Source organism: Galeopterus variegatus, unplaced genomic scaffold (assembly GCF_000696425.1).
Source record: "Galeopterus variegatus unplaced genomic scaffold, G_variegatus-3.0.2 Scaffold148, whole genome shotgun sequence".
Classification (NCBI taxonomy): Eukaryota; Metazoa; Chordata; class Mammalia; order Dermoptera; family Cynocephalidae; genus Galeopterus; species Galeopterus variegatus.
This window is the reverse complement of record NW_007726259.1, coordinates 140,383-158,944: the sequence shown is the minus strand read 5'-3', so window position 1 is coordinate 158,944 and position 18,562 is coordinate 140,383. Positions and strand designations below refer to the sequence as shown.

Here is an 18,562-nt window from a genome sequence, read left to right as displayed (position 1 = left end):
TTTGTCCTTTTCTTGAGACCGGCCGCACTGCACTCAGCCAGTGAGCGCTGTGAGCGCACTGGTCAACTCTATATAGGATCCGAACCTGCGGCAGGAGCGCTGCTGCACTCCCAGCGCCGCACTCTCCCGAGTGCACCACGGGCTGGGCCCAGTGAATGCCTCTTTAATGTTGGTATAACATGGCAATAAGAGAATATATTGGTAAATCATACTATATAAAAATTTTTAAAAATTGGCATGGGAAAAAGCACCATAAAGTCAAAAGATACCTGATGAATTGGGAAAAAATGTTTGCAACATATACCACAGAAAAGGGACTAATAACACTAATATATACTAATATATAAAGGATTCTCACAAAGTGAGGAGGAAAAGAACAAAAATCCTGATGAAAACTGGGGAAAAGACATAAAAAGAAAATTCACACACACACACAAAATAGACATTAAGCATATGTAAAAATATGCAAGCTCACTCATAATTATGCAAATTAAAACAACACTGAGATACCATTTCTCACCTATCAGACTAGCAAAAATTAAAATGTACGGACAACAGATTCTGTTCGCAAGCATGTAGAAAACATACACTCTCATAAACTGTTGTTGGAAATGCAGACTAGGACAACCCTCTGGAGGGAAATTCTGCAATATCTAACAAAAGTACATATACACTTAACTTTTGACCCAGTAATCTCCCTTCTAACAATATGCCTTAAAGATATATATATATATATATATATGCCTTAAAGATATGCCTCCAAAAACTGAAAAATATGCACAAAGCTATTCACTGCAGCACTGTTTATAACTGCAAAATGATGGGAACGACCTAAATGCTCATACATAGCATCATACATAGCAGAGAGGTTAAATTAGTTATAATAAACCCAAACAATGGAGTAATATGCAGCTGTAAAAAATAATGAGGACAATTTCTATTTACTGATAGGGAGTGACTTCCAGGATACAATTACTTTTAAATGAAAAGAGGAAAGTGCAAGAGACGATATCTAGTATGCTACCCTTCACACTAAGAAAAAGTATAAGAAAATTTCAAGTATCTGCTCATTTGTGCAGAAAAAATTACAAGAAGGCTGAAACAGAAACTAAAGAGACTGGCTTCTGTATCAGTCTGTTTTCTGTCACTCATAACCAAATACCTAAAACTGGGCAATTTGTAAAGATAAGAAATTTATTTCTTACAGTTTTAGAGGCTGGAAAATCGAACATTGAGCGAGCACCTCTGGTGGGGGCCTTCTTCCCAATGGGAACTCTGCAGAGTCCTGAGGTGGCATAGAACATCACACAGCTAGGGGGTAGGGGGGCATGCTAACATTCTTCTTCCTCTCCTTATAAAGCCACTATTGCTACTCCCACGATAACCCATTCATGGATTAACCCATTAATCCACTCATGATGGCTTAGCTCTCCTTGTCCATCACCTCTTAAAGGCCCCACTTTTCAAATACCATTTTGGATCAAGCTTCAACATGAGCTTGGGGGACATTCAAACCATAGCAGTTTGAAATAGGGGATAGGTGCAAAAGGGTAGAAATAATGAGGGAATGAAAATGGGGTAGCAGGATGAGTGAAGTGTGACACTTCTTTAAGAGTACCTTTTGATATGGTTATGACTTAGAACCATGATAATGTTTCAAACATCAAATAAACAAACAATTAAAATCAATCAGTACGTTGAGAGAACCCAAATTGGAATAGAAATAATCACATTACAAATGAATAATATTCCACTGTAAGGAAGATGGGAATGAAAAAGAACTAATTTAAGGAACTTCAGAAAACAGTATTTTGACAATATTCCATAAGGATACAGACAGAAAGAACTACGTAGATATTGTTCTTGAGTTAGTAAACTTGTTTCTCACAGGGGTATGGGTTATTAATTCTAAAAATACTTTATATGTATACTAGGATTTAACAAACATATATCATAGATAATGAGATGCAGGTTTCCCACTGCACAAAGAGTTACAAATGAGAAAAGGGGAAAGGCTAGAATTAACATTATGATGTTGGATTAGAATCAGTGACATCAGGGCTGGCCAGTTAGCTCCACTGGTTGGAACACCACCTTTTAACACCAATGCCAAAGGTTTAGATCCCCATACTGGCCAGCCATCAGGAAAATAAATAGATAAATCAGTGGCATCAGTAGGACCTCATGGCCTTTAAGGTATTCACAGATGGATAAAGAAATAAATATTAATGTGTTCAGGTGCTTGTTAGTATATGACACAATCCTAGCTCTGACAACCAAGAGGGCCTGGAATGACACCCCCCAACAGTGACTGTGCCTAGGATCTAGAGTTTTGTTTCCACATATTCATCAATAGAATAAACCACCGCTCCTTGGAGAAATAGCTGATTCCTGGACTGAGAAAAGAAAAACAGAAGAAAATCCTGAAACATCTTATGGTACTACAAAGTAAGGAAGTGGTGAAAAATGATGGAAGCATTTCAAAATGACATAAAGCCAACTTGAAGGAATTCACAATGGCCAAAATCAAAAGACCAAAATTGAATGACAGTATTGAATTATAACCTATGAAATAAAATATTCTTATTATTCTAACATAAATAAATACATTGGGGAAAAAATAGTTCTTTACAGTAAAATTCTTATTAATACATGGAAAAACAGTGACAGAAATTGAAATTCACCATTATTTGAAATATTCACCAAACTGAAATGGAAAAACACTGCAGCAATAGTTGTTGCAAGGAAAAAAAAAACAATTGAAAGGTATCAAAATTAGAAGATGAAAATATAATGAGAAATGTGATATTTGCATAGCTTCAAAGTTTCTCCCCAGAAAACACTTAATAATTATAAAGAAAAAAATAGCACCTCTCGTGTGGAGAAGCCCAGCAGACAACTAAGTAATTAAGATTAATATCACCAGTATTAAGATTTTTATCAACATGCCCCCTCACCACCACCATACAATGCACTGAGAAGAGCATGACATTACTTCCATGGTGTTCTTGCCAAAAAAATGCCCAAAAAAAAAAAAAAAAAAAAAAAAAAGACACTTTTTTAAAACTAAGCAGTCTACAAAATAACTAGTATTCTTCAAAAAGTATCAAAGTCATAAAAACAAGAGAGGTATTATCAGACTGGATTAAGGAGACATAATAACTAAATGTGATGTGGGATCCTAGATTGGATCCTTGATATTATCAGAGAGGGAACTGGCAAAATTAGACTAATGAATATCACTGTACCAATGTTTATTTCTGGGTTTTGATCAAATGTACAATGGCTATATGAGATATTAACAAAAGAGAAAGCAATGTGAGGGATATACAAGAATACTATGAAATATTTTTACAACTTTTCTGTAAGTCTAAAATTATTTTAAAATAAAAAAATTAAAAAGACATCATTAAGAGACTGAAGAAGCCACTGAATAGAAGAAATTTATAACACACATTATCTCGTAAGTTGAACATGCATATACCCTAGGACCTGGTAATTCCAATTTTAGGTACACCCTAACAGACGTGTGTGAGTTCATGTGTCCTTAAAGCATGTGTGCAAGTATGTTTGGCTATTATTGGTAATCACCTCAAACTGCTATCAATCCAAATGCCTATTTGTATAATATTATACACCAATAAAAGAAATAAATTCCACATATCTGGATGAATTTCAAAATCACAATATTGAACAAAGGAAGCCAGACATAAAAGAACATAGGGTTGCCTTTATGTAAGGTTCAAAAACATGCAAAAACAAACACTTATGTTTTACAGATGCATACCTAAGTAGTAAAAGTATAAAGAGGAGCAAGGAAATAAAAACCATAGAGGTTGGAATAGTGATTATCTTTGGTTGGAGGGAGAAGGTTGTGACTGGCAAAGGGCATACTAGGCTGCTGATAATATTTTCCTTCCTGGCCTGAGTAGTGGTTAAATGGGTGTTAGTTACATGAAATTTCGTTAAGCTGTACATTTACATTTTTTATCACTTTCTATATGTGTATTACATTTTACAACATAAAAAGTCTTAATAAATAATACAAAAGTACAAAGAAAAAACAAACATAAGCAATCAGTAAGAGACCAAGAGTGACTCCTAAACAAGGGATACAATATTAATTGATGTATTAACATATTTTAATATTCCTGTATAAACAAGTATTTTAAGAGAGGAGCTTTTAGGGAATCCTAAAGTCACTCATTCCCTTGTTAGTAATGGAGCTGCATATTGTATGGCATAAATAAAATACAAAAACAAAGATCTCACATACATACCTGGGCATACTGGTTTTAAATACAAGGCATTAAGATTGAAAAAGAAACACAAGTGCATTAAAATGTGTATACAGATTTTCCACTTCCAGCCGAGATAGAGTAATAAGGACTAGACGAGTCCCCATTCCCACTAAACAATTAAAAATACAAAATACAAAGACGATGGTTTTCAGAAAATGGACAACAGGCAGCACAGGTCAGTGGTACCTGAGAGGGGAGACAAATGAAGTATGTCCTAGGACTGTCTCAACTAACTACCTGGAGTTTTCAAACCACAGTGCAAGAAGGAAGAATACAAGCCTAGAAGGCCTAATATACTTGTTATCTGGTCCTTTAGAGAAAAAGTTTGCTTACCCCTGCTCTCAAAAAATGATTCTGGGTATTAATCCCTTGTCAGATGAATAGTTTGCAAATACTTCCTCCTATTCTACAGGTTGCCTCTTCACTAAAAACGAACATATGGACCAGTGAAATGGAATAAAGAACCCAGAAATAAACCCATATTTCTACAGCCAACTGATTTTTGACAAAGGTGCCAAAAGCACACAATGGTAAAAGGACAGTCTCTTCAAGAAAGAGAGTTGGGAAAATTGGATATATACATGCAGAAGAATGAAATTGGATCCTTATCACATACTATATACAAAGATCAACTCAAAATGGATTAAAGACTGCTATGGTTTGAACGTGTCCCCCCAAAAGCAATCCCCAATATGGCAGTTGGGAGGTGAGACATAATAAAAGGTGATTAGGCCATGAGGGCTCCCTCATGAATGATTTAATGTCACTATTGCAGGTTCCTTATAAAAGAATTAGTTTGGCCCCCTTTTGTCTCTCTCTCACCCTCCCTTTGGCCTTCCACCTTCTGCCATGGGATGATGCAGCACAAAGGCCCTCGCCAGATGCCAGTCTCCTCATAATGAACTTTCCTGCCTCCAGAACTGTGAGAAATAAATTTCTATTCATTACAAATTATCCAGTATGTGATAATCAATTATAGCAGCACACAGCCAACTAAGACAAAGACTTAAACATAAGATGTGAAACTGTAAAACTACTAGAAGAAAACATAGAAGAAAAACTACATGATATTGGTTTGGACAATGATTTTATAGATTTTACCCCAAAAGCTCTGCCAACAAAAGCAAAAATAGACAAACAGGATTACATCAAACTAAAAAGCTTCTGCACAGCAAAGAAAACAATTAACAGTGGGCAAAGACAATTTAAGGATTGGCAGAAAATATATGCAAGCCATACATCTAATAGGGAGTTAATATCCAAAATGAATAAGAAACCCAAACAACTCAAAAGGCAGAAAACAAACAACCTGATTAAAAAATGGCAAAGGACCTGAACAGACATTTCTTGAAAGAAGACATACAATTGGCCAACAGATGTATTTTAAAAATGCTCAGTACCACTTATCATTACGGAAATGCAAATTAAAACACTGACACTGTGGTTATTATGGCAACAATTCTCAGGCAGGAAAACAGCAATGTTGAAATACAGGCATGCACCCATGCATGCGCACACACACTGTGTAAAGCACATTTGTTAAAAAGTTAAATTATAAAAATTTTTCATTTCCTGTGTTGGAAAATTCTGAATCTATTGTATGTTTTTTCCCCTTCATTTTTGCTATAAAGAGTTTTCCTTGGACTTCAGACAAGTAAGATATTTGACCGTGGAGTCCTCCTTTTCCCCAGGGAAAATATGAGAACATTATGTTAAAAAGCCATTTCTGCAGAAAAAGCACAAAAGGTGCTCTGAAGACTAAAAACAGAAATTTAACCTGAGTTGATATAATTCACAAATCAATTTTTCAGTGTAAATTACTGTACTATGTCACGTTACCAGCTATTTCAGTAATCGCTATGATCAATTAAAGAGAAAAAATTGTTGCTTTTTAAATCTCAGACCCCAGAATAACTGAGATTATTATATTCCACATTAAGAATTACTGCAATTCCGAATTTCAAGGACAATTTCAGCTTTATAGAACTCCCCCCAAAATGCTGACACATGAACTATATATAATCAAAACACAAAGAACCACCTACGTGTCTTGTTGATAGAATATACATTATATTCGTCTTTACTCTGCTATTTTGAGTTTGAATACTCCTTTAGTAAATATAGATGCATCCCTTTTCTTAAAATATGAATTATGATAGGTGTAGAATTACTTTTTCATTGCTACGCATAAAAGATTGCTAGATATCTCTATTCTTAAAAGTAATTAATTCTTTGTCATTTTCATGACTCTATTGGTAAATATGAATCAGCCTATTTTGAGTTAGCTTGACAGTTCCTGCCTTAATTGAATCAGTATATTTTTCACTCAAATGAAATAACTATTGACTGGCTATAGTTTGTAAAGGCCTTGAAGGAACTTTTTACCTAGCTGAATAGCTCTTAGAAATTGAGCAATGACAATTCGTTTTATTTTTTCTTTTGGTATCAGCAGTAAACACTTTTTAAAAATTGGTTAGGCATATTCATGGGGTACAAAAGCTGATCGTCACAACTTGTGCCCAAGATGTGATGGCCAGATCAATACTATCAGCATGACCATTACCACAAACTGCAATTATTCCATGTCCCCCACCCAATTAATCCCTGACCTCCCTCCCCCTCCCACCCTCCCCTACCCCTCTCTGCAACCCTAGGTAGGCTCTCTCCTGCAGGTCCAACACACCACCGTGGTGGTTCTTTCCTTCCTGCTCCCACTTATAAGTGAGAACATGTGGTATTTTTCCCTCTGTGCCTGGTTTATTTCACTCAACATAATTTTCTCCAAGCTCATCCATGTGACTCCAAATGGCAGAATTTCATATTTTTTTTATGGCACAGTAGTATTCCATGGTGTATGTATATATACCATATTTTCCTTAACCAGTCATCTGTTGATGGACATTTAGATTGGTTCCATATCTTGGCTATTGTAAATAAAGCTGCAATGAACACGGGAGTGCAGGAATCCCTTCAACATGATGGTTCCCATTACTCTGGGTACATACCCAGCAGTGTGATAGTGAGAGTGTATGGTAGATACATCTTTAGGTACCCAGCAGTGTGATAGTGAGAGTGTATGGTAGATACATCTTTAGGTGTTTGAGAAAACTCCATACTGTTTTCCATAGTGGTTGTACTAATTTACAGTCCCACCAACAGTACAGAAGTGTTCCCTTCTTTCCATATATTCGCCAGCATCTGTTATTCTCTTTTTTATTATAGCCACGGAGAGGTGATATCAATGTGGTTTTAATTTGCATTTCCCTGATGATTAGTGATGCTGGGCATTTTTAAAGTGCCTGATGGCCATTTGTATGGCTTCCTTAGAAAAATGTCTATTCAGCTCCTTTGCCCATATTTTAATTGGATTATTTGTTTTACTGTGTAACTGGTGAGTTCCTTGAATATTCTAGGTATTAACCCCTCATCAGATGTATAGTTTGCAAATATTTTCTCCCACTCTGTAGGTTGTCATTTTACTCTGTTGATTACTTCCTTTGCTTGCAGAAGTTGTTTAGTATGATATAGTCCCATTTGCTTATTTTTTCTTTTGTTCCTTGTGCTTTTGGACTCTTGTTCATAAAGTCTGTACCCAGTCCTAGTTCCTGAAGTGTTTCCCCAATATTTTCCCTTAATAGTTATACAGTTTCAGGTATTACACTTAAGTCTTTAATCCATTTAGAGTTGATTTTGGTATATGGTGAGAGGTGCAGGTCTAGTTTCATTCTTTGGCATATGGATATCCAATTTTCCCAGCACCATTTATTGAAGAGGCAGTCTTTTCCCCAATGTATATTTTTGTTGCCTTTGTCAAACATCAATTGGATGTAAGTCTGTGGACTGATTTCTGGGTTCTCTACCAGTACTGTGCTGTTTTGGTTACTGTAGCTTTGTAGTATAATTTGAAGTACTCAGACGTTAAAAGACTCCGACTTTATTTTTTTTTTTTTTTCCCTCAGGATTGCTTTGGCTATTCAGGGTCTTTTGTTTTTCCATATGAATGTTAAGATTGTTTTTTCTATTTCTGTGAAGAATATCATTGGTTATTTTGATGGGGACTGCACTGAATCTGTAGATCACTTTGAGTAGTATGAACATTTTCACAATGTTAATTCTTCTAATCCAAAATCCTGGAATGTCTTTCCATCTTTTTGTGTCTTCTTTAATTTCTTTCAGTAATGGTTTGTAGTTCTCATTGTAGAGATGTTTCACCTCCTTGGTTAAATTGATTCCTAGGTTTTTTTGTTTGTTTGCTTTGGTGACTATTATAAACAGGCTTACCTTCTTGATTTCTCTTTCTGTTAACTCATTATTGGGGAATATAAATGCAACTAATTTGGGGGCATTGATTTTGTATCCTGCAACATTACTGAAATCATTAACCAGCTCTAAGTATTTTTTGATAGAGTCTTTAGGTTTTTCTATATATAGGATCATGTCATCTGCAAATAGAGACAGTTTGACTTCATCTTTTCCAATCTGGATGCCCTTTATTTCTTTCTCTTGCTTGATTACTCTGGCTACTAGCTCCAGTACTATGTTAAATAGGAGTGGTAAGAGTAGGCATCCTTGTCTTGTACCTGTTCTTAAGGGGAAAAGCTTTCAGTTCTATCATGGAGGGATGTTGAATTTTGTCAAATGCCTCTTCTGCATCTACTGAGATAATCAAAAGGTTTTTGTCCTTGATTTTATTGATATGATGTATCACATTTATTGACCTCCCTATATTGAACCATCATTGCATTTCTGGGATGAATCCCGCTTGATTATGGTGTATAATTTTTTTGATGTGTTGCGGTATTCTGATTGCTAGTACTTTATTGAGGATTTTTGTGTCTATGTTCATCAGAGATATTGGTTTTTAGTTTTTTGTTGTGTCTTTGCCTAGTTTTGGTCTCAAGGTGATGCTGGCCTCATAGAATGAGTCTGGGAGACTGGCCTCTGTTTCAATTTCTGGAATAGTTAGAAGAGAATTGGTATTAATTACTCTTTAAAGGTTTGGTACAATTCAACAGTAAAGCCATCCTGTCCTGGGCTTTTCTTTGTTGGCAGATTGTTGATTACTGCTTCAATATCATTGCTTGTTATTGGTCTGTTCAGGTTTTCTATATCAGCTTGGTTCAGTGTTGGTAGTTTGTATGTGTCCAGAAATTTATCTATTTCCTCCAGGTTTTCAATTTTGTAGGCATATAGTTGTTTATAATAGTCTCTAATGATTTTTTGTATTTCTGTGGAATCGATTATAATGTCTCCTTTTTCATTTCTGATGTTTTTATTTGGGTCTTCTCTTGTGTGTGTGTGTGTGTGTGTGTGTGTGTGTGTTTTGTTAACCTAGCTAATGGTTTTCAATTTTATCTTCTCAAAAAAAATTTTTTTTCTCTCATTGATCTTTTGTATTGGTTTTTCTTTTCTTTTTATAGGTTTCTATATTATTTAGTTCTGCTCTAACCTTAATTATTTCTTTTTGTCTACTAACTTTGGGATTGGATTGTTATTCTTTTAGTTCTTTTAGGTGAAGAGTTAAGTTGTTTACTTGAAATCTTTTTTTTAATGTAAGCCTTTATTGCTATAACTTCTCTCTTAGTACTGCTTTTGCAGTATCTCATAGGTTTTCTTATGATGTGTTTTTATTTTCATTGTTTTCTAGAAATTTTTAGATTTCCTCTTTTATTTCTTCTTGGACACATAGGTCATTCCGGAGCCTATTGTTTAATTTCCATATATTTGTATAGAGTCCTGAGTTTCACTTGTTATTAATTCCTAGTTTTAATCCATTGTGGTCTGAAAAGATAATTAAGATAATTTCAATTTTTTTAAAGATACTGAGACTTGATCTGTCACCAAACATGTAGTCTATCTTGGAGAAAGTTCAGTGTGCTGAAGAGTAGAATATATTTATGAAGTTGTTGGATGAAATGTTCTGTAGATATCTCCCAGGACCAACTGGTCTAAAATGTAGTTTAAATTCTGTGTTTTTCTGTTGATTTGTTGCCTAGATGATCTGTCCAATGATGAGAGGGGGGCATTCAGGTCCCCCACTATTATCGTATTGGGGTCTATCTCTTTCTTTAGTTCTAACAGTGTTTGCTTTATATATTTGGGTGCTCCGGTGTTGGATGAACACATATTTATGATTGTTATGTCTTCTTGCTGGATCAATCCCTTGTCTCTTTTTATGGTTTTTGGTTTAAAGTCTCTTTTATCTAAGAATACCTACTCCTGCTTGTTTTGGGTTTCCAATTGTGTGGTGTCTTTTTCCACCCCTTTACTATTAGTCTGTGTGCATCTCTGCTGGTGGGATGAGTCTCTTGAAGACAGCATATAGTTGGGTCTTGCTTTTTTGATCCAAACCATCAGTCTGTGTCTTCTGAATGGGGAGTTTAATCCATTTACATTTAGGGTTGTTATTGAAAAGTACTGTCTTATTCCTGGCATTTTATGGCTTTTGTTTAGATGTTCTGAGTATCATTTGTTCCTTTCTTCTCCCTTGATTATTGGTCTTCCATGTTTGTGGGGGTTTTTTGAGGTAGTAAGATTTAGTTTCTTTTGTCTTTTCATTTGCATTTGTATTTCACTGGTAGGTTTTGTTCTTACTGTGCATACATGGTAGCAATTATTGTTTTTCAGATTCCAGAGGCAAGACTCCCTTGAAAATCTCTTGTAGGACTGGTCAAATTTTGATGAACTACCATAGTTTTTGTCTGTCTGGAAAATACACTATTTCTCCCTTATTTCTGAAGGATAGGCTTGCTGTGTATAGTATTCTTAGCTGGCAGGGTTTTTTTTCTTTTAGTATTTTGAATATGTCATTCCATTTTCTTCTTGCCTATAGAGTTTCAGTTGAGAAGTCTGCTGTTAGTCTGATGGGGGCTCTCTTACAAGTGATTTGATGCTTTCTTCTTGCTGCTTTTAGGATTCTCTCTGTCTCTGAGCTTTGCCCATTTGACCATAATGTGTCTTGAAGATGATCTTTTTGGATTGAAACTGTTTGGGGATCTCTGCGCTTCCTGGATCTGAAGGTCTGTGTCTCTCCCTGTATGTGAGAAGTTTTCCATTAATATTGCACTGAATAGATTTTCAATGCTTTTACCTTTCTTCTCCCCTTCAGGAACACCCATGATTTGGATGTTTGTGTGCTTAAGGTTGTCTGCTAACTCTCTTAGAGATTCTTCATTTCTTTAAAATTCTTTTTTCCTTTTTCTTGTCTGCCTGAGTTATTTCATAAAGACCATCTTAGAGTTCTGATATTGTCTTCACCTTGTTCTAATCTGATGCTTAAGCTCTCAATTGTGTTTTTTTTTATTTCACTGAATGCATCTTTCATTTCTAAGAGTTCTGCTACATTCTTTTTTAAGGTATTAATCTCTTTGTAACTTTCGTCTTTCATATCATGAATATTTTTTCTCATTTAATTGTGTTGTCTTACAGAGTCCTTATTTATCTCATTGAGTTTCCCTAAGATAATGACTTGAAATTCCTTTTCAGTCATTTCAAGGGTTCTATAGGGTCTTGTACTTGAGAGTTACTGAATTCCTTTGGTTGTGTCATATTTTCTGATTTGTTCATATTTCTAGCATCTCTACTTTGATTTTGTCATATGGTAGATCAGTTGCTTTTTCTGTTACTCTGGAGTGGACTTTGAGGAGAAAGACTTCTTCCTCTTTTCCCAGGCTTGTCCAGTGACTCTCCTTGTGTTAATAAAGTCAAATATGTAGTGGTCATGGATGTTATTAAGGCAGTGAGCCATCCCTGCAACAGTATTAGCAGTGGTGGTGGCTGTTGTGGACCACCTCCGCAGAAGCTGCTAAGTCTCGTGGCAGTGGCACAGCCCGTGGGGTACTGCTTTCTGCATGGGTGGGGCAGGCCACTGGCCTATTCTTCTGCCTGCCTGGGTGACACCCCCATTGGCAGTGGGGTGGGGTGGAGTCCTGCCTTCTGCACAGGTGGGGCAGGGTATGGAGGGTTGCTGGCCGGTTTGCCTGCCTGCCTGGTGCCTCCTCTATCAGCAGTGGTGCTGATAGATACCTGATAATACAGTACTAGAACTATCTTAATTACTTCAAATTTAAAAGTAAATCACTAGAAAATTAAATTGCCAGTCTTATAAGCACTCATACTTGTTTATAAATTACTACATTTATCCTTGATTTCTGCCTTGATCAACTAATAATTAAAAGTTAACTGGGCCAGCCCATGGCTCACTTGGGAGAGTGTGGTGCTGATAACACCAAGGCCATGGGTTCAGATCCCTATATAGGCATGGCCGGTTTGCTTACATGGGAGAGCACGGTGCTGACAACACCAAGTCAAGGGTTAAGATCCCCTTACCAGTCATCTTTAAAAAAAAAAAAAAAGAAAAGAATAAAAGTTAAACTGTGAGGTAGTTCAACCTGAGTAACATAAAAACTATAATCTATTTAAGCATTCAGGTCAAAGTTCCAGAATCTCACGTACTAGACTGATAGGAAATCATGAAATCATGAGATGTCCATAAAAAAGACACTCTCACTGGACAGTGCTGGCAACACTATAAAGCATGTATGACTAAAATATCTTAAAACATGAATATAATCTGTTACCTAACTGGCTAGCACCACACATAAATTACTTTAAAACCCTCTCTTCCTCACAGTGACACTAATTTGATTATTGTCAAAAAGTGAAATGAAAGTTATCTAATAATCCCACCACCTTTCCATCCACTCACCATTTCCATTCTATCGAGTGACTCACATGAATTTTTTTTTTTTTTTTTTGGGGCAGCTGGCCAATATAGGAGTCTGAACCCTTGATCTTGGATCATTTGAATTCTTAAAGCTGGTTACGGTCATCACATCCTTAACATGAGTAGTAGTCATATAATATCATATTTTCCTCACACAGATTAACCAGGCTCTCAAAATGACTTAAACAGTATAGAAGTATAATTAAATGAAACAGTCATTTGATAACAGATTTTTTTAATGTAGTTTTAAAAATGACTCCTGTGTAGACCAATGTTCATTGCAGCATTATTTACAATAGACAAAAGGTAGAAACAATAGATATGCCCATGAATAATTGATAAGTAAAATGTGGTATATACATGCAATGGACTATTACTCAGTCTTAAAAAAAGAATGAAATTCTGACATGCTACAACGGGGATGACCTTTGAAAATATTATGCTATGTGAAATAAGCCAAACACAAAAGGACAAATATTGTATGATTTGACTATATGAGGTATGTAGAATATGCAAACTCATCAAGACAGAAAGTAGAATAGTGGTTACCAGAGGCAAAGGTAAGGACAAAATGAGGGGAGTCATTGTTTAATGGATACAGAGTTTCTGTTTGGGATGCTGAGAAAGTTCTGGAAATGGATAGAGGAGATAGTTGCATAACACTGAGAATGTACTTGACACCAGTGATTTGTACACTTAAAAATGTTTAAAATGGCAAATTTCATGGTATGCATATTTCATCATAACAAAAAAAAATGATAAAATATCCATTCCTAAAGCACAAGTCTATCAATAACCTTAAATGCTTTTCTCTTCCTTATTAAGTACTTAGATTCCCACAGAGATTGTTTTAGACCTCCTTTCTCCAAATCTCCTCAGATCAATCTTTCTCTTCTCACTCCAAAAACAAAAAAAACAACAACCACCCTTTCATTTTTCATTGAATGGAGAAGATCCAGTCTTGAGCTACAAGTTTATCCACACTTCAATTCATCTGTTATTTCTAAACCTATATTCTTAGCTTTCCTTCCTGTCACTTCCTTGCTAAAGCTGTCCTCCAATTACTGGATACCTTCTCAACTTTGACACTTATTCTTTCTTTTCTCAAGGATATGTAATCTCTTATTTTCCTCTATTCTGCCACTTAAGAAGTAGACTTACAGGATCAGTAAAGATTATTCCGAAGTTGAGTCAACAAAAATTTACTACAGAATGAATAATACTTATGGAAGTAATTCACTCTAAGAAAGGTGACTCATAAATAGGGATTTCTAAGTCCTTTTTGTTCAGGCTGTTATGATGCTGTGAAAAGGATGGCTTGAAATCATAGAGTAAGTCTGATTCCTAACTGTGGTGTTCATTAACTGTATAAATTTAGGCTACTCATTTAACTCCTTTTTAGTTTCAGTATTTTGTTAAATGAATATGATCTCACAAAAATGTTTTGAGAATTAAATGAAATAATATATGTGCTTAACTGATGTTTAAATTCACTAAATACATTAAAACACCAAAGTATGTTCTCAAAATACATGATATTTAAAAAGAAAAAATTGTGTTGTATGAAATATTGAAGTTTGTAGTTAATGACAAATAAGAGTTTATAATGTAAATCTGTCAGAGTTCATATGATATGTGCAAGTCTATGTGCACGAAAGAGGGAGAAAAGACAAGCAGATGGTCAGAGGGGAAGACACAGACTTACTGATATAATTAGCAAAGATGAGTAATCTGGATGCTAGCAAAGTATACACTATTGTGGAAGGCCTAATTTTCCAAGCTCTACTACAGTGTGTAGGAAACATCCTTCATGATCATCTCTTTTTCTTTGATCACATATTCACAAAGCGACCTTCTGATAACTGATTAAGTTTCCTGAGTTGTATTAGAAATGGGATGCTGCAAATAGTAGGCATTTATGTGAGTATTTAAAATACATAGGTAGACAGGAGTATACATGTGTGTGTATGTGTACCTTTTTACACATATATAGTGCATATCAGTAAAGATATATACTACTACAAATTAGTACTGATAATAACAAAGGCAACATCAATAATAAAAACTGAAGTTATTTACTGAGAATCTCAATGTGCAAACAATTTTACATTACATCAGTCTTCTCTTTGCTATTAATTTAATTTGAATACTCCTTTAGTACTTGGAATTTAGGATTGTCATTTAATCTTATCAAAGAACCCCATGAGTTAGGTATCATGAGATAGGTACCATGATTATCCTCATTTAATAGATATAAGAGCGAATAGAAATGATAAATTTACCTAAGAGCACAAAGCTTGGAAGAAGTAAAACTGGGAACCAAACTTCTCCTCCTTGGGCTCTTTGTTTTTAAGTTCCATGCTGTACAAACATTGCTTTTAATAATTAAGAAGTTTGGTAAAGGATAATTAATCCCCCAGAACTTGATCAACTCTGAGTGATAAAATTAGTTTGAGGCTTGCAAAGCTCTATCCAACCTCTTCAGAGTGTCTCTTTGACCAACATGGTCTGCTTCTTAAAGAGGGAAACAAAGAAGAAAAGAGAAAGGCAACAAGAGGGGAGGAAAATTAGGTCAAACTTCTATTCATCTTGGGGCCGGCCCGGTGGCGCACTGCTACAGTGCGCCGCTTGGGAGCGCGGTGGCACTCCCGCCAAGGGTTCGGATCCCACATACAGACCGGCCGCTCACTGGCTGAGCGAGGTGCGGGAGCAACACCGAGGGTTGCGATCCCGTTGCCGGTCCCGGTCCGGTACGGGCGCGACACTGAGGGTTGCGATCCGTTGCCGGTCACGAAAAAAGACAAAAAGGAAAAAAAAAACAAAAAAAAAAAACTTCTATTCATCTTGGCACTCCCCCATCTTCTCTCTCTTCATGGAAATTATATGATCCATTAATCAATTATTTATTATATACCATTTATTTATAGTACATGTCAGACTCTGGGCCAGATACCAGAGACATAAAGTTAATCCTCTCTTTTGGGAGCTCATAGTCTTAAAGAGGCAGCAAGTTTAAAGTAGTTAAACTACAAGAAACTAAGACAAATTGGCAAATTCTGTTATGGACTCACATGAACCATGTACTGTGGTAGCCTTCTGACTACTATAGACTTTAAACCCTGATTGTAAAGGCTTGCATGTTAAATGCAAACTCATATAGCTGGCTTTATGGAATTCCTTTAGATACACTATGACTCAACATTGGAACCACTGATAAAAATTTTCATTTTTTAAGACTCTCTTATCAAATGCTGTCAAGTGTCATTATATAACATTTTAAATTATAATCCCAAGCCTCTAGTATAGTGCCTGACACATGGCAGGTGATCAATCATTGCTTGGTAAATAATCTATGAAAAAGCAAAACACACAAAAAACAACACACGCCTCCTTAGAGAAAAACCACAGTGATATAAAGTTAGTCTAAAATATACTTGAGAAATGTGATGCAGATTTTTCTAGTGAATGGATATGAAGCAAATTTATATGTAGGCTACTTTGCCATAATATACTTTGATATGCAAAATTAAAACTTACAGCTAAAGTTCTGGCATGACCTAAACAAGATAAAAATTACCTAGTCTTAGAGAAATTTAAAGGATTCCTACAAATGAGATAATAGATGAAGCATAAATAGAAATAATGAAGAAGCTTAACAACTTCCTAAAATTCTTCTTCAATCTAGTTTTAGGAAAAAAACCTGAAGTATTCATGCAAAATTCAAAACTGTTGCTGTATTACATCCTTAGCTGGCATTCAAACATCTAAAGTCATCTGTGGCATAAGAGTCAACAAACATAATTTTGCAAATGTTCTGATTATGGTCAGTAAAGGTAGAGTTAATTTATCTCTAAGATCAAATTTAAATATTCCACTCATTTCCTAAATCTGGTTATTATTATAAAACTCACAAACTCTGAGTCTCCTTTTACTTTATAGCTGGTGATACGCAAAATGAGTTAATTAAAAGAGCCTCTAAGACTAAAATTTCTGTCGGGAGTCTGATGTGATATGTGACTTATTGGGATGGAAGTAGGAAGAATGGAGAATACAGATGTAAAGAGAAATCAGTACAACAATATGAGAGATTCCAATGATAAAGAGATTTCAGTTAACCAGCCAAGCAGAGATTAAATTTGCTAATATTCCTTGACTCCAAAAACCATAAAAGTTGTTCCCATAATTTTTTTTTTTAAATTAAGATTAACAAGTTAGCAGCTGCAAGCAAGCATCATGCATCAAGTCTTAGGATCAATATGACTACTGAATATATCATCAATGCATTGAAATGCTTTTCTATTTATTTGTAGGAAAAAAGCGAGGCTTTTGTGTAGTAAAATGAGGTAAGGCAGTGTGTTGCCTCAAAGATCTGATTAATTTTACAAGAAAGTAGAAGTGTCTTTATGTTTTATTTCACAAGGTACAACCTTTACCATCAAATAAAACACATGACTAATGAGAAGAAAAGACACTGTGAATTTACTCTTACATATAAGTAATTTAGAGAAGTATCACTATAAATGAGGAATAGTGCTAATAGATTTCCTGTCAGATATAAGGTAAGAAAGGTACATTAATATGATTCTATAATTTAAATGATTCCAAGCAGCAATCTGGAAGCTTAAAAAACACCTTCAACTAGTATTTTTAAAAAATAGAATTCTACTACAATACATGAAAATGGCAAGCATAGTTGTTCCAACTACTTTATAAGGTAAAAATATAATTTAGTAAAGCAAATATCAAGGTAGCTTAAAATAAAGTGAAACAATTTTCTATGTCTACAAAGCCCAAATAAAAGTAAAACTTAAAGGTGCAAGGGTATTGAGGGAAACGAACTATTTCATAAGTATTTAAGTTAAATTTCAACAGTTTGTCATTTATTAGAGAGGTACTGAAAAGATTATAAGTACTATAATCTAAAGTGAAGACATACTGGAGAGAAATGTCAAGTTAGATTCTATTTATCTGCTTTTGCCATAATAAAGTAATCCAAAATAGCTTGCTTCATTTTTTTTTTCTTAGAGTACACGTAATGTTTCTTGTCAACTACATACCAATGTTGTTTATAAACTACTTATCAAATCTGTTATTCACTCAAAGTTTTAACCATAGTTTAAAAGCAGTCTGACAATCAAAGTATCTCAGATTACATAGTTACTGATAAACCATGAAGAGCACAGTACTTTCAATTATAACCATTTCAGACTATTAAAAAAATACTATTATAAAAACAAACTCATACATGTGATATAGTTTGAAATAAAATTTCTAAAGGATTAAGTTCATGTTTATAAGAATAAATGAACACAAATAAGATGGTTCAGTTTAAGCTACTTATTCTTCATACATCTCTCTTAGGGAAACCATGAGATGAGCACCTGTCTCTCTTGGGTGCTAGAAGCACTATGAAAGGAAAGGAATACATTTATTTTGTTTTTTTGTGTGTGTGTCTTTTGTCTTTTTCCGTGTCCGGCAACGGATCGCAACCCTCAGTGTTGCCCCCGTACCGGACCGGGGACCGGCAACGGGATCG

At 35.1% G+C, this 18,562-nt stretch overlaps 1 protein-coding gene across 1 annotated transcript in view; it reads right to left on the bottom strand.

Moving 5' to 3' along the window:
- LOC103606978 (mRNA-capping enzyme-like) overlaps positions 1-18,562 on the bottom strand; it is a gene marked incomplete at its 5' end in the record, with an annotated part of 205,564 nt that overhangs the window by 52,928 nt on the left and 134,074 nt on the right. The gene's annotated exons all lie outside the window — the stretch shown is intronic.